This window comes from Nannospalax galili, unplaced genomic scaffold, assembly GCF_000622305.1.
Source record: "Nannospalax galili isolate Female #2095 unplaced genomic scaffold, S.galili_v1.0 scaffold351, whole genome shotgun sequence".
Taxonomy (NCBI): domain Eukaryota; kingdom Metazoa; phylum Chordata; class Mammalia; order Rodentia; family Spalacidae; genus Nannospalax; species Nannospalax galili.
The window spans coordinates 2,060,685-2,075,493 of record NW_008330327.1 but is presented as its reverse complement, the minus strand read 5'-3'; the positions used below and the strand labels follow the sequence as shown (position 1 = coordinate 2,075,493).

General features: G+C 36.8%; 1 pseudogene; it reads left to right on the top strand.

Annotated features, from left to right (window-relative positions):
- Nucleotides 1–1,443: 1,443 nt before the first annotated feature.
- The window catches only part of LOC103743633, a 40,887-nt pseudogene continuing 27,521 nt past the window's right edge, over nt 1,444–14,809 (top strand).

The window sequence follows — 14,809 nt, the reverse complement described above, 5'->3', positions numbered from 1 at the left end:
AGTAATAATCAGGTACATACAGAATAGAGATGCATGCGCCAACATTTCAGTGTTAGTAGCAAAAACAATGAGTCTTTCTGCAAAGAACAATATATTCTAAAATGAAGTGGAGATCTTTTTTAAAGGTTAAAAACTCTTTTAATTTTATGTCTTACAGGGCTTATACTGAGTTAAATACTGTATAACTGTATTAATTCAACTGTGACCCTAGAAACTTGCAGCCACTTGTGAAACAGATGCACTCTTGCTCTTGAGTGTGTTACTGAATGTGTTAAAGCTGTAGCGAAATGCTTCTTCTAATCAGGTAGTTATTAAGAACTAAAAAAAAATGATTAAAAAAATAATAAAATTCTTCAAAGCATAAAAATTTGCTCCTTAATATTTAGTAGATGTGAAAAACTTTACCACTGAAATCTACCTGACGACTTTATATCCATGCTCAGATGCCAAGGAGCTCAGAAAATAACTGACCGTGACTAGTAATAATCAGATATATACAGATTAGAAATTCATGGGCACACTTCTATCAATTGTATTAAAAATGATTTTTTTTCTGTATGAAACTGTGTATTTTAACAACGAAGTGGAGATCTTTTGTAAACATTAAAAACTCATTTAATTTTGTCTTATAGAGTTTATAATGAGTAAAAGATTGTACAAAAAAAATTTATATAATAACCACATAATTAGTAGAAGCATTTCATTACAACAGCATTGACATACTCAATAACAGTTTCCAGAGCAAAGATGCATCTCTTTCAAATTTGAAAGAGATGCATCTTAGCTCTCGAAATTTTTATTGAATATGTCAATGCTGTTGTAATGAAATGGTTCTTCTAAGTATGTGGTTATTAAATAAATAATAAAAATTAAGACAGGTATATCTTGGCTTTCTTCCAGTTATGATTCTTCTTTATGGAGAATATAGAAAAATGAAATGACAAATCTAGAAAGAAAATTACCATAATTTTCTAGGAAATTGTTATAATGAGTAAGACAGAATAAGGTTAATAAATGAAATTGTAAGGGTATTTATATTTGGAGGGAGATTAAATTCTCTTGCAGGTTTTTATGAGTTTGGGTTCATAAGAATAGTTAAATGTACTCAAATTAGCTGCCAATTGTGTATTTCTCATTAGTTTTATACAAGCACGATTTTAGTTCGAGTACCTATCAGGTTTTGTTATATAAAAGAGCATTTTAATAGATGAATACTGATTCCCTTTTCCAGTTTCGTGTTGTTCCCCTAGTTAAATATCTTTTTTTTTCTTTTTTAAATTGATTTTTTGTGGATTTTACAAAATATATTTTGATCACATTTAGATCCCTTCCAGTATCTGAACCCTCTCTTACTAACCCCCCCACCAAAGTTCCTGTACTCTAATATATCTATATATGTATATAAAGGCCTACAGAGTCAGATTGTGTTGGACATGAGCCTACATGAGACTTGTGAATGCTGCCACCATTACTGTGAGTTCATACGGGTAACCAACAAGCTGTTCAGAAAGCTCCATTTCCTTGTGGTCATCTACTTCCTCTGACTCTTACAATCTTTCCTTTCCTGATTCCACAATAATCCCTGAGCCTTGAGGAGTTAGGTATAGGTGTCATATTTAGGAATAAGCCGTCTGTAGCCTCTTATTCTCTGCGTGCTGGCCAGTGGTGATTCTTTGTGTTAATCACCTTACATTACTGTGATGTAATGTGTGATTTGAGAATTAATATAAATAGTTAATACTGGAATAAAAGCATCCATGCTTGTCTAGACCCACTATCAAAGAAATGAGGGCTACTTGGCAAATTACTGTCAAGGAAATAAAAGCACCCTATGAATTTATTATTTTTAGTAAATTATGACCTTGTAAAAAGATATTTCTACATACATATCTGTTTCTGATAGTGCGCTCATGACAGGGAATAAACCTTAGGAATAAAAATGACCTGAAATGAAATGAAATGATGTTAACAGGTATTAACAAATATTGAACCCAAATTTAATTCATTCTCTATTTCTATCATTGTATTAAGTTTATTGAGAAATGTGTCAAAATGAAAGATAATTTGAAGAGAATATGACTCTAGGTCTTAAATTATTTCTGCTTTTTCATGACATTGTCAGATACTTGAGAGGAAAAATGGAAATTATCCATAGGTACATGACAAGATAACATGTAGAACTCTACTTCATCAAGGGACCCAGGCTCCCTAATTACCTCCTCTCTTATTGCCAATTAATGTTTTATATATATATATCACATACATACACAGACATACATGCATGCAGACACACACACACGTATGCACATACACACACACTAAGGGTGAAACACACAACAGTCACCAAGTGTTGTTCATGTGTCAGACACCTGTGAGTTGTTTCATTGAATCCAGTCTTCATATCATTCGTACTCTTCCATGTTTCTAAATAGAAAACAGGTATTTTATTTTCCTCTGACTTCATGGGGTCAGAAACAAGAGTGTGCCGCAGTGATGATGACTTTTCTGTCTTCTGCTGGGCATATTGGTGTCCTGTCACCACTGGAACAAATCAGTTCAGTGTAACAACACGTGTTGGCTATCTTACAGTTGTTCAAGTCAGTTTAGGTTAGAAGTCTGAAGTAGATCTTTCTGGGCTAAAATTAAATACTTTCAGGATTGCCTTTTGTCTGGGGTCTGTGGCAGACAATTTGCCTTTTTTTTTTAACTGTCCCCAGTTCCTGATTGTGGTTGCATTTCTTATGCCTGTTTTCATCTTCAAAACTAGGAATGGCTCTGAGATTTCTTTCTTTCCATCTTTCCTCTCTCTCTCTCTCTATTTATTTTGTAAAAGTGTATTTACTTATTTATTTAATTTATTGTGTGTGTGTGTGTGTGTGTGTGTGTGTGTGTGTGTGTGAGATGTATTAGTGCCACACACATGTATAGAGACCAGAATGCAATGTTGTGAGGCTGGTTTGCTCCCTCCACCTTTATGTGGTTTCCAGGAGTTGAGTTTATTTCTTGGCTTGCAGGAAACACTTTCTTGGCTGAGATGTCTCACCCACCCAGAGTGGAGTCTTTGCTAGTTGATATCATTCTCACAATGCTCTTTCTGTTTATATTTTAGGGACACTTATGATTATATTGAAATCACCTTGATATTCAAAGGGTAATCTCCCAATTTCAGATGAACTGATTAGCAAACTTAATTCTATCTTGTGATGTTATATTGTGTACTTAGAGGATTGGGAACCGAGATTGTATATATTTGCAGGACTTTTATCCCGCCTGTTGCAATGTGGATTTCCAAGTTTGAAACATAAGCCTCACTCATCAATTTAACTGTCAGTGTTTTGAGCCATATACACTCAGTTTCTCTGACGACATACCCACATAGCTTCAACCTCACAAAATTCTGTTGTTTTTGCTGCCTTGTTCATGTATAAGGTGCTTTGGGGACAGGAAATCTAGTTTACTTCCTGTCTTTTCACTGGCTTTCCTTAGTTTTTATTTTCAATGGTACTGAAAGTGGTGGATTTGATATTACCAATTCACTGGTTGTTTTAGGCAATAATGGGTTAATTAATTAAACTATTCTTTAATTCAGTATAATGTTTATTAAGCACAGATGAAATGAAAAGTGTTATATATTTTAAGTCACAAGGAGAAAACACCCATGGTAATTTTCATCCGTGAGTTTATTGTCTAGTTGAAAAGGAGGACATGAATAAAACATGAAGAATGTGTAGCAATGCCTCAAACTTGTAAAGATCAGATATCCAGAACTATAGATGAAGAATGCCAATTTCAGTCTTAAAGTTTTGGTTTAAATAGGAAATGACATTCCTTCAATCAACTATATTGTCTTAAATCAATATGTGCCTCAGCCTCATTTCATTTTTGCCATAAACTATGTTATTAAAAGTTTAATTTGTTGTTAATGTGACAGACAAGATAGGTTTTTATTAATATGATTTTTATTATAGATTTAGCATACACTCCATTATAATTTAATGTTAGCTTTTCATATATATGTGTATGTATGTATGTATGTAAATATATATATATGTTTGGCTTCTTATTTTATTTATTTTTATTTTGAGACAGGGTCTAGCTATGTTAACCAGGCTGGCCTGGGCTCACTATGTGGGTCAGGCTGGCTATGAGCTCATGGTAATCCTTCCCTCTCTGCTTCACAAATGCTAAGATTACAGGCATGCAGTGTCATGCATGGCCCACTTTCATGTTTATAAAACCAATGAGACAGACAAGCACTTGGACTAAGCAACTTTGGAAATCACTTGGCTTGAGTAATGTACATTCCTGTTCTAACAACCTAGGACCCTCACCTGCAGGTACTATGTCCTCACAGCCCTCACCAAGCAATGTACTTAGAAACCTAGGATCCTTACCTGCAACAAGCTGCAAGTATATCTGCTTCAAACAATGGAAATAAGTTATTTTTTTTAGCAATGCTTTGATAACACCCCATTTCTATTGAGACATGTCCTGGAACATATCCTGAAAGTGAGGGGGATGGGCTGATCTGACCTGAACTAGTTTTGAGTATATGTACAATAAGCAAACCATATCCTCTAAGGGTCAAATTTTAATAACGTCCTCACTGATGTGGGTATATGAGAGGAAAGGGTATCAAGTCTTAATTGTTGATTCTGCAGTCAGCGATAAATGTTTTACCCTGAATAGGTTACCCAGAGTTCTTTCAATTCCATAGACACTGGTTGTGTTTTAGATGCAGAAACTCAGTTCTTAAAATTAGGATATTTATTGATCTACTCTTTATAACATGAGTTCATGAGTAATAATGTTTCAAGAGCTACTACTCAGTGCACATTACTGGGGGTCATTGATCCTAGAAAAAATCGTATCCCCATCGCATCTCTAGACAAATGAAATTTCGCACTGTATACTAAATATGGATCATTATATTTACAGACAAGTATATGTTACACCGATCATCAAAGAAGCTTCTTTTTGCAGCAGACAGAGTTTTACAACGGGTCACACACACACAGAATATATGTCTGAGAGATAGCCAGTCCTAAGAGACACATCTACAATGGAATCTCTACACCTAAGCCTCATGGAACATAGTGGCACAGGAGGTTGAGAGAACATTAGTGCACCTCTCAACTCTCACCAGAGAAGCTTCCTCATACAACAGAGTGAAAGGTACACAGGATGCCACAACTGACCAAGTTTTAGAGAACAAGAGACTGCAGAATGTGTGTCCGTGGATGGGATTCTTATTAAACCTCACCCACCCATAACTCAGGGACCATTGTGGAAGAGGGGTCAGAGTGACATTAAGAGCCAAGGTTGATGCATGAACATAAGGAAACAGAGGCTCAGGTCTCTGGAAACTTGCTCAGATGAACTTGCAACAATGGTGACAGCATGCACAAGGACCATGCCAACTCAACCAGACAAAAAGCCAGCATAGAACAAGGGAAATGGGCAGCAGGACTCAACAATAGCCAAGGAACTATTGGCAACTGACTACTGGGGGATTAGGGAGAGTTGATCTTCTTTAAGGGAGTGACTTTAGACAGGCTGACTAGACTCCAGTGGCTGAACTTGCACCAAGGGACATCTGGGTACAAAGGCTTGGCCAGATAGGCCTTAACATATATGACAGAATGCATGAAATCCAGTGGGGGAGGCTATGAAGGGGATGGACTGGGGAAGGGGTCAAATTTATTAAGATCTATGAATGAAATGCACACAAATTCAAAAGTATACATTAAAAGAAAACAAGAACAGAGAATTTTCAACATTGGAGTTTTCTGTTAGACTTCAGACTAAAGTTGGTTTAAGAATGTGATGACCATCTTCAAACAACATCTATCATAAAACATCATCTGTTTCAGTGAGGTTTCTGCTGCTATAACAGCATGGCTATAGAAATCAGTTCAAAGGAGGAGAGCTTTATTTTGGCTCAGGATTTCAGAGAAGATCACTAGGCCTGTTTTTCCTGGCTATGGTGAGTCAGGGAATGTATGGGGTGGCAAAGCTGTTCACCTTATGGTATCAAAGAAAAAGAAAGCTTTCACAGACAAAATACCCCTACATAGATATACTCCCATTGACCTAATCCCTCTAACTGGGCCTCACCTCAATGTTTCCAGCCCATCCCAATACCACCACCAGCTCAATCCCTAGTATTCAATATATTAGTCTTTGGGGACATTTCAGATCCAAACTATAGCATCAAAACTCCAGAGCTGTGTAGTTTTGCACAAATATATCAATGTGTGAATGCAACATTCATCAAATAAGCAAATTCTGAATTCATTTTTATATGCTGTAGCTTGGAAGCCAGTTATTCCTCTGAAAAGCACGAGCACCCTACCAGTGCAGGGCACCCCGGGAAGAAGGGTGCTGAGTTACGGTGGCGAAGAGATTGGAACCAGAAAAAGGAAGTGTGTGGAGCCGCCTTGGTGAATGGCAGGGGCGTCCTGAAAATGTGGAAGCGAGACGGGGCATTTACAGACCTGGGGTGAGACCATGGGCCCATGGGGCATGGGCAAAAGCTAATGGAGACTGTGGGCAGGGCGCAGAAGCAATCAGAATGGCTGCTGTGCAGTTTCTTTGTATCCTCTCACTCTCTACCATAAAGGACCATTGGGGTCTTGGGAGGAGGTGCGTGGAGCTTCCCAAGAAGGGAAAGGGGGAGAAAATTGAGTGCGACAGGGGCAAAGAGCTTTTGGTAGATCATTATGGATAAAAATTGAAGAAATTTAGTATTAGAGAGGGCGTTGGGTTTGAAACTTTCCTTCCTATGAGGGTGACACGAGTTTAGAAATCATCATTTGATTGCTCCAGATTTACTGTGTTATTTATTGTTCAATATAGAGTTGTGGAACACTAGCATTTGAGCATAACTACCACCATCTTCATTAGAGCAGCTGTGACAACTTGGAAGAGACTCTCAAGCTGGGACAAGGTAATTGTTGATGTTCCCTCAGGGAAGGAGGAGGTGGGAGGATCGTGCCAACTGCTCCCCTTGCTCCTTCCAGACAGCTATATGTGATTCTGTTTTAATGAGGTCTTATGGTCTTTGGAGGGGTTTGAATATATAGGCCATGAAGGTTAGCTGAATGGGTGACTCTGCAATTATGTGTAAGTTCACGCAGCGTGAGGCTTTTTAGAGGTGACCCTGCTTTGTGGTCCCCCTTGCTGCTGTAAGTGACCCCTCTTCCATGCTCTATGTGTAAGCCCAATGAAGTCATTGATACACTTAAGGTGGACTTTGGTGGTATTCTACTTTGACCTATCATAGTTGCCCTGGTGTGGGAAACATTGTTACTTTTTATTTTGAGACAGAGTCTCTCTTAGTTGTCCAGGCTGTCCTTGAATTTGTGATCTTGCTGCTTCAACTGACCAAGTAGCTGGAGTTACAAACCTATTGGATCAGATCCAGCATATTCCTTTATTCATTATTGAATTAGTTCTAATTGTTCCATTTGGCTTTTGGAAGCTCTTTCGCATCTTCTTGAATTGAGTCTGGAAGTTACCAAAAGCATCTTGCATATGAATACTTTCTAGGCTGATCTTGTTCATTTCTTGAAACATAGATGGTATTAGCTATTTTTTGATACAGGGTTAGTTTGATTTATACAGGGATTATTTTCATTTTTCTACATGTAGACATCCTGTTTTCCCAGTTTCTTCTGTTGTTGAAGAAACTTTTTTTTTTTTTTTACTTAATGTTTATTTTTGGCATCTTTGTTTAAAAACCTTGTGGCTATAACTACCTGGGTTAATATCTCAGTTCTCTATTCTATTACACCAGTCGAGGTGTTGTTTTTCTGCCAATATCATGCCATTTTTTTTGTTACTGTGGGTTTGTGGTATAATTTGAAATCAGGCATTATGCTGCATCCAGCATTACTGCATCTACTTTGGTTATTCCAAGTCTCTTTTACCTCCTTGTGGTCTCAGCCTCTTCTATCCATGTAGTTCTATCTCTGCCAATGTATTTAGAGAATGACCTTCCTGGAATTCTGTTGTTCAGATAGATGACAAAGCCTTTTTGTAATAAGACTGGGGCATGACGTGTTGGGTCAATTACAGTGGCAGTATCAACTTTTCCTGCCAAATTCAGTGACAAAACTTGGGAGGGACCTTGAATGATGAATTTATTCAATGAAAAAATTGCATAAAGTATGTTAGAACATTGTATATTAGATAGACATTGGAAACGCCCCAAAACACGTGGGCAAATGCCAGGTTTCACTGAAGTTTCTAATTCTTTTCCTGAACTGCATATAAGCTATACAAGTGCGCAATAAATGTTTGTTTAATGAAAGTAGACTTTTCTCATGACTATATACTATATGGATTTCTAAATTACAAGTCTAATGAGAGTGAGCACTGGATGAATATTTCTGGATTGGATGAATTAATTCTTGAATTTAGGTGGGATATTTCTTTCCTTTGTTCTTATCTAATGCTCAGGTGATATGATCAATTTTATTTTTCTTAAAGAACTAGGCTATAGGAATTAGCCTTGCGATTAATTAAATGCTACCTAAATTTTAATTTTATTTTTAATTTCTTGTACCATTCTTTGCTAAATGGCATTGGAAAGAATGGATTTCATGTTTGCTCTTTCTTTCTTTCTTTCTTTCTTTCTTTCTTTCTTTCTTTCTTTCTTTCTTTTGGCTTTTTGAGGGTTCTAATATGGTTTGTTGTGCTGCTTTTGCAGGGAGAAAGAACATCTATTAGCTGCAAGCATTTGAAATTTTTGTATTGATGCTATTATGCATGCTGTGAATTCAGTTTAAAACAGAAGAACAATTGTATAACCAGTTAATGGAGTCACTGTTAATCTTGGAAGCAAATGTTAGGTCAGTATTACTAACAAAGTTTTGTTACCTGAGAGTTTACCATCTACCGTTATCCTACTATGTACTACTTAACGTATATGGGATCTCATGAAGCTATTGCTGCATAGAAATTGGGAAAAGTTTTATCGTGGGGTAAAAAACTCTGTGCTTTGGATTGTTTTGTATTCTCTTTGCTTACTATGTTTACTCACTGATGCCTGAAAATACTGCAGCGTATTGGAGGGTTCGAATCATGGATGCTGCTATGAAAATCACTACACTTATGGTAATATTTTCCTGGGAAACTTGAATGACGTGTTGTAAGTATACGCACAATTTCTTCAGTTAGTATTTTGAAAGGGACTTTAAGTTATTTTTAGGATAAATCAACCAAATAATATTAATATTAGTTAATATTAATCATTAACATAGTTACTTGAATACAAAACAGGAGACAAAATTCTTGCTAAGAAGTTGAATTTAAAAATAATGACCATGCATTATCATCATAATAAAACAATAGTACTGCCCAAAAGGAATATCAAGGAAATGCCATTTCTGTGGAAACCTGGTCTCAAACCTTCTCTTAAAACTTAATGTTATCGCCAGGAGTGGTGGCGCATGTTTTTAATCCCAGCACTTGGGAGGCAGAGGCAGGTGGATCTCTGTAAGTTCAAGGCCAGCCTGGGGCTACAGGGAGACCCTGGCTCAAAAAGACAAAAAAAACCCCAAAAACCAAAAAAGCAAAAAACCAACATTATCAATTATGTTTCAAAATTTTAATGCATATTTACATCTGTTGTTTTAATCTTTTGTCCTTTTTGGGATAGTTCTTAAACTTTCTGTTCTACTGTACATTTTTGGTGTTACTGAGAATTATAATGAGGTTTTGAATGTGTGCTACATGTATCAATATCAATTGTATTAGTAATTAACTTGATGATGGTGGTGGTGATATTTCCAATGCAAGTAAATGCAATGATATATTTCTACTAAACTAAAATAGGAAAATGTAAAAATAGGAAATGTGATGATAATGGGATTTATTCCATTTTTCTCAGATCTCTTTAGTGCATTGACCTTTTGCATGACAGCTCCCCTCGCTTATCTGCCTTTTCCATTAGACTGTCGTAATATTCTGTCTGTGACATCCCCTTGAAAAGCTGCACTGTGACTCACAGGAAAGAAGATATTTCTCTAAAGTAGGAAGTGTGTGTATGACATGTGCTCCCTGACATATGTCAGGGACCCACAGGGGCTCTAAGGCCAGCACTTGAGATATGCTTCTTCCTGGAAGCCTTATGGATGGCAGCAGCAACAGGAAGCTTTTGGGAGAAGATAGGAGCAAACAGTGATGATCAGAGAAGACACAGCAAAGTGTTGTAGATGAGGAAAATCCTGCGAATTCTGCTATAGAAGAAATTGTAGACTTCTCATGCTGGGCCCATTTTGTTCTCATAGTCTAAAGTTTGCTGGGTTATCCTGAACCATTTTGGATAGTTCTCAAATTTTTTTCTCAGTTTCTTTTTCTCAAAATTTCTGTATGCAGAAAGTCTTTGAGTTACTGATGACTCCAAATAGGTTTATATGTGGGTTGCATTTTGTCAATAATAACGGTTAGTATTTAATCCAAAGATGATGACAATTCTATTATAAGTCAACATTTCTGGCATATTTACATTAAAGTAAAATGTATTTCAGTAACAGGAAAAAATTAATGTATTTAAGTAACAGGAAAAAAATCATGATATTGGCATTTATTCCATTTTCTCAGATCCATTTGCTACATTCTTTGTGGAAGAAAGCTGGTTCTATCTCATCTACAATAGTCTGTTGAGCTATCCCATCTGTGACATCCTTCTGGAAAGCTCCATCGTGATCTCATCTTGGAAGTAGATTTCTTCATGAGACAAAGTATCCTGGTACTGTGCACACTGTCTGAATATGTCTCAGAATCACAGGCTTGAAGGCCTCACCTTGAGATGTGCTGCTGTTATCTGACTTCGTTCTAAGTTGCTGAATTTCAGATTGACTTTTGTGACAGTCCCAGAATTTGATCTTAAATGTACCACCATGAATATGTTGTTCCCTTTGCCAAACTAGCCTGGTGTTGGAGGCTTTATGGATGACGCCACCAATAGGAAGCTTTGGGGAGAATGACACATGATGAATGATGAGTAGCGGAAACCGACCTAGTTCCAAACTGTCCTTTTCAATCTCTGTACTAATTTTTAAAATTCATTTTAAAATTTACATATAGTAAAATCCATTTTCATTATATACTTCTTTAACTGTTAACATAATTCTACAGTTTATGAAAATGTCTCCTACAGGCATTGTCCCTAGCCCATGCCAGTCTCCTGAGGAGGTAGAACTCTGCAGGAACCATCTTCATTTTTTCCTGTTGAAAAGGCCACTGACTTGAGGAGTACTTGTTTGAACAAGGAAGATGACTTATTTGGAGAGTTAGACTATCAGTGAAGATGTAAACCATCACCAGCAATGATCATCTGCACAGGCTTTGCCAATCAAAGGCTTATGTAAGGAGCTGTGGGGTCATATCATACAGGTGGGCATCATGATAGCTATACATTTAAGATGGTCTGCTTTTTTCAGGGACAGATTTCTGCTCTCTACAGATTTCTACTTTCTGTGCAGTAATTTGAATCCTTTATGTGACTTCAGTCAATGGTGTCATTGACAGCACAGTTACTGGGAAAGTTAAAATTGGTTGCTTCCTTTTTTGTGGGTATTTCTTGGTTATGTTTTGTTCATTTTTGGGCTGTATCTTCTTGTTTTATTTTCCTTACTGTTTCATTCTGTTTTTGTTTGTTTGAGCCCACCTAATGAGATTTTGTGATTTGGAATTATGTTTCCCACAGCTAGGTAGGGAGAAGGTATATGCAATAACAGATATAGTTATTTACCAGTAGTCCTTGTGTTGACTTGAAGTAGGAAATACTTGTGCATTTCACTTGTGCACATGATAAGTTCCAGAAACAATGAGGCTATGGTATTCTTTGGGAGAAAATATATAGTGGTTTTTAGTGCTAAGGGCATAAGTATTTAAGTACTGAAAGAGTTTAAATGGAGTTACTTTATTACAGGGGTAGAACACTCCAACTAGATAACTTATCAAACAAAACTTTCAGTACTAGGAATGGGTTGCCTCTGCATTGTTAGTCAATGAGATTCCCATAGATACCCAAACATTACAGTGTATTGCTGTTTCTCTTGGTTACTCTCCAGAACTTGACTGTTAGACTGATTGCTGACAACAATACATTCTTGCATCATAAAACGTGGAGAAACCAAGCAGGTACTGACCTGGAAACTTCATTAGAGATGACTAGTTTTCTTTCTTTTTTTAAAAAAATTTATTTATAGTGCTAGAAAGTGCTATAAATGCTACTGGAGGAGAAAAGTAGTCATCAATCTTACTTAGGTGTTAGCCTGCAAACTACAGTAACAACTGGTCCTGCAAAAATGCCCAGTAATGCAACAGTGTCATGAATGTTATAAGACTAACCATCCTTTGGTTGGATTTATGACTCATGCCACCAGATAGAACCCATACTTGGCACTGTTATCAAGGCCAAGAATATGTGGTTAGACAGATCATAGGCCCTATAGTTGAACCTACTATTAATATTCTACTAAATGGGCATAGTATTAAAATGACTCCTAATGACTTATTGCTATATACATAGATTAGGTCTAAGAGTTTCTTCTTGCAGTAAAAAGCAATTAACACAGAGGCCTACAACTATTCAACATGCAGAGAATAAGAGCTTGTGGAGCACTCCATCCTAAATAGGACATCTATATCATACCTGTAGTGGATAGCTTTATTTGTCAACTTGACACACACTTGGGTAGGGGAAGAAAGGAAGGAAGGAGGGAAGGAAGGAAGGGAGGGAGGGAAATCCAAAAACAAGAACAGGAAGTTGGGTGTGTAGGCAGGCAGATGGATCTGGGATCTGGGAGGAGCTGGGAAAGGAGGATAATATGATGAAAACACATTTTATGTTTTGCCCCAGGGAAGTCCCTTCACTATTTCCACTGACAACAAATCTGCTGGGGCTAAATTCTGTACTTTTCTTTCTTATTAATGTTTGATTTTCTCCCTATATCTCCATCTTTCATTTTAAGGCATATTTACATTGCACATCAAATTCTAGGTTACTGAGTCTTTTTTTGAGCACATGCTCAACTGTCCTCTGGTGTCCATATCTTCTAATGAGAAACAAATCATCAATACCCCAACATATTGTGCTTTAATCTATGACTGTTTGTAATTATTTTAAAAATCCTTTGCTTCTCAGCAGTTTTATTGTGATTTATCTAAGTGTAATTTTCTTTGAGTTTATTCCCATTGAATATTGACAGGCAGATCTGTTAATAGTGTCCAGTGGATTGCTACATAGGTTTCATTTAATTTCAATTACTATATTTTATAATTTTTAGATTATATCATTCTAAAATCTGTTTTCTAGTCCAGTGACCCTTTCCTTTGTCATCTCCATTTTACATATTGATGTCGTCTCATGAATATTTTATTTTATAATTTTTCTCTAGTTTTTTTTCTAAAATTTTCATTTAGTCATTTTTTTTGTTTGTTATAAGGTATCCAACCAGACACATTCCTCAGATACAGAGTCTTGCCAAAAGAATGTCTTTGTTGCCAGCTGGATATTACACTGGACATTCGATCCCAAGTACAGTCCTGAGCTTTTTTCAAGATAGCCTTTTATACAGAAATACCATATCCTTGTCCACTCAGGGGAGGAAAGGCCCCTCCCTCAAACAGTTTCCCATAGTTCATTAGTGGAAAAGTTCCCAACAGTTTCTTCCTGCAGGTGCAAGCCAAGTTTATCGGAAAGTACAGAATCCAGAAACAAGCAGTTAGCAAGAGTGGACAGGAATATGTTGACCTCTTTTCAAAACCACATCTGGGTGCAGCTGGGCCAAACATTTTATTCCCACACTTTGAATCCACTGCCTCTAGTTTTCACTTGCTGGGATTAGCTAGGGCTGTAACATGGGTAGCCATGGTCAGTTCTGAGGTGCCCCATCAGATGTACTCTTTCTTTGTTGAGAGCTCTGTTATTTAATTCATTTCCAGAGTGTTCATCTTTATGTTGTGGAAGATGATTATAATTTTTGTTTTAAATTTTTTTTTTTGTCTTTTTGAGACAGGGTCTCCCTGTAGCCCCAGCTGTCCTGGAACTCACTATGTAGACCAGGCTGGCCTTGAACTCACAGAATCCCTGCCTCTGCCTCCGAGTGCTGGGATTAAAGGCGTGGCCACCACGCCTGGTTTATTTCATGTGTGGATCAATTTTTGCATCTTTGATTTTATTTTTTTTCTTGGATCAATAGTCTCATTTGCTTCCTTCTTTTTATGTAAGGCAAGCATAGATTGCATTTTGACCATTTTATTATTGTTCTATAAATTCTTTCACGTTTCTCTGAAGATAGCTGGAGAAATGGTGGTTAAGAGCACTGACTGCTCTTTCGTAGAACCTGGGTTCAGCTCCCAGAACCCACATGGAGACTAACAGTTGTCCATAACTCCAGTTCCAGGGGATCTGGCACCCTCTTCTGACCTCTGTAGGCACTGCATTACATGGGTGAACTACATGCAGGTAGACAATAGACTCAGAAACATAAAATAAAATAAAACAATATATTTCACTGAAGACTATTGCCATTTTGTCATTGTTTTGGTTTGAGAGTCAACAGATCAAATTATTGATAGGCCAAAAGGCTACCTTTCCTTTTGAATAGACTCAGAAACATAAAATAAAATAAAACAATATATTTCTCTGAAGACTATTGCCATTTTGTCATTGTTTTGTTTTGAGAGTCAACAGATCAAATTATAGATAGGCCAAAAGGCTACCTTTCCTTTTTTGAGAAAATGAATCCCAATGTTACTTCAATTTTGGAAGCTTTTTCTATGTTGTCTATAT